At 41.7% G+C, this 3,041-nt stretch overlaps 1 pseudogene; it reads right to left on the reverse strand.

Moving 5' to 3' along the window:
- Window positions 1–226: 226 nt before the first annotated feature.
- On the reverse strand, window positions 227–2,086 carry LOC147980348 (uncharacterized; annotated as a pseudogene).
- Between the last annotated feature and the right edge of the window lie 955 nt (window positions 2,087–3,041).

Consider the following 3,041-nt stretch of genomic DNA (forward strand, 5'->3'; position numbering starts at 1 on the left):
ATGTGGTCTTGGGAACCCACTTGACCAAGGCCTTGGGTGCTCCTTCAAATGCATCAATCTCCTCTTGAAGCTTGTCCTTGCCTTTTTGCTTCTGGTCTTGTGGTGGAAGATCATCTTGAGCTTGTGTCCCTTTGAAAGAAGTAGGATCATACTTCTCTTGTTGAGGAACAAACTTTGTCTTGGGGTATTGATCTTCTTCCCACTCAACTCCATTGGCATTGAACTTTCATTCAAAACCAACACCTTGATTCTTCCGGTGTCTTCCTTGCTTGCGTATAATTTCCTCAAATTGCTTGGTCCCCGCAAGGCTCTTGTAAACACCTTTCTCTATAATTCCCTTCAATAAGCTATTTTCTTGCTCAAGTGTAACTTAGCTAAGAGAATCATTAGTGGAATCAAGAGAACTACTAGAAGCAACAATATTGGATTTAGCATGATTGTTGTTACTACTAGATGAAGAATCTTTCTTGCTCTTGTTGCTAGATTTAACTTGTGGCACGTAAGTAGACAAGAGTAAACGCTTGGCAATGTAAGAAGAACTTTTGTTGTGAAGATCATCATTGATTGCCTTTAAAAACTCATGCTCTTGCTCAAGGTTGAGCTTTTCAAAACGTAACTTATCATGAGTCTTTAAAAGTTCTCGATGATTTTCCAAGGTAGTTTCATGAGCTAACTTAAGAGTGTTTTGTTCTTTAGTTATACGCTCAATATCCTTCTTATCATTATAATTCATTTTATCTTGATTAGCATTATTAATTGACGTTTCATCATAGTTTTCATCACTAGAGTTGTCAACAAGTAAATCATCATCACCTAGCAAATCATCTTCATCACTATTGAAATAAACATACTCGGGATGTGTTACCTTTGGACCTTTGGCCATGAAGCACCTTCCAATTCCTTCATTTGGTGAGTCAAATATGTCGTAGGAGTTGGTTGACGCAAGTGCTAGACCGGCAACATCTTCATCTTGAGTATATTCGTAGTCGGAGTGATTGTCGGAGTCGGAGCCGGATACCCATTCACCAACATGAGCTTGATGTCTTCTTTTTGTGTAGCTCCTTGATGACTTTTCTTTCCTTTCCGAGTCCTTGCTTCTCCGAGAGGGTTTTCGTTCATAACGATCATCTCTACTCCTACTTTCTCTTGGTGGTGATTCTTCTCTTCTACTTCTTCTTTTGGGAGAATCTTCTCTTCTTTTGTAGGGAGCCGTACACTCATTGGAGTAGTGTCCGGGTCTACCACAATTGTAGCAATTATGCTCACGACTAGAAGATCTTTTGTCATTGTAGGACCTTGACTTGGAACTTCTTTCTTTGCTTCTATTCTTGTAGAACTTGTTGAAGTTCTTTACCATTAGGCTCAATTCTTCATTGAAGATTTGTTTCTCGCTTGATGATGTGGGAGCATCACATGAGGCTTTGTAAGCACCACTTGACTTGTTGTGGAGCTCTTCCTTATCCTTGAGTGACATCTCATGAGCAACAATTCTTCCAATGACTTCCGTTGGCTTGAGATCTTTGTAATTGGGCATCATTTGGATCAATGTGCACACGGTATCATATTTTCCATCCAAGGCTCTTAGGATCTTCTTGATGATGAATTTGTCGGTCATCTCTTCACTTCCTAAGCCGGCAATCTCATTTGTGATGAGAGCAAGCCTAGAATACATTTCAGCAACACCTTCACCATCCTTCATTTTGAACTGGTCAAATTGACTTTGAAGCACACCCAATTTGGATTCCTTGACGGAGTTGGTACCTTCGTGCATGTCAATCAAAGCATCCCTGATTTCCTTTGCATTCTCAAGACGGCTGATTTTGTTGAATTCTTCGGGGCACAATCCGTTAAAGAGAATATCACAAGCTTGAGCATTGTATTGTAGCATCTTCAACTCTTCCGCGGTAGCTTCACGGTTTGGTTCTCTCCCATCAAAGAATTCACCTTGCAAGCCAATACACACAACAGCCCAAATGGCGGGGTTATGTCCAAGAATATGCATTTTCATCTTATGCTTCCAGCTAGCAAAATTAGTACCATCAAAGTAAGGACCTCTACGGTGGTAATTTCCCTCGCTAGACGCCATACTCTCCTAGGTTGTGAAACCAAGGATATGATCACCAAACGTTATGGAAATCAAAGCAAATGGAAACCAAAGCTCTAATACCACTTGTAGGATCGAAAGTATGTCTAGAGGGGGGTGATTAGACTACTTGACCAAATAAAAATCTAGCCTTTTCCCAATTTTAGTTCTTGGCATATTTTAGCAACTTAGCACAAACAAGTAATCAACCTACACATGCAATTCTAAGAGTATAGCAGCAGAATATAAAGCAATTGCATATGAAGGTAAAGGGAGGAGTTTGGAGGGAGCAAACGCAATGTAGACACGAAGATTTTTGGCGTGGTTCCGATAGGTGGTGCTATCGTACATCCACATTGATGGAGACTTCAACCCACGAAGGGTAACGGTTGTGCGAGTCCACGAAGGGCTCCACCCACGAAGGGTCCATGAAGAAGCAACCTTGTCTATCCCACCATGGCCGTCGCCCACGAAGGACTTGCCTCACTGGGGTAGATTTTCATGAAGTAGGCGATCTCCTTGCCCTTACAAACTCCTTGGTTCAACTCCACAATCTTTGTCGGAGGCTCCCAAGTGACACCTAGCCAATCTAGGAGACACCACTCTCCAAGAAGTAACAAATGGTGTGTTGATGATGAACTCCTTGCTCTTGTGCTTCAAATGATAGTCTCCCCAACACTCAACTCTCTCTCATAGGATTGGATTTGGTAGAAAGAGGATTTGCGTGGAAAGCAACTTGGGGAAGGCTAGAGATCAAGATTTATGTGGTTGGAATGGAATATCTTGACCTCAACACAAGTGTAGGTGGTTCTCTCTCAGAAAATGTGTATTGGAAGTGTAGGCATGTTCTGATGGCTCTCACCTTGAATGAAGAGTAGGCGGAGGGGTATTTATAGCCTCCACACAAAATCTAACCGTTACACACAAATCAACAAACTCGGTGGGACCGAATCATGAA

This window comes from Triticum urartu, chromosome 3A (genome assembly GCF_056163025.1).
Source record: "Triticum urartu cultivar PI428250 chromosome 3A, HENAU_Tu73, whole genome shotgun sequence".
NCBI classification, from domain to species: domain Eukaryota; kingdom Viridiplantae; phylum Streptophyta; class Magnoliopsida; order Poales; family Poaceae; genus Triticum; species Triticum urartu.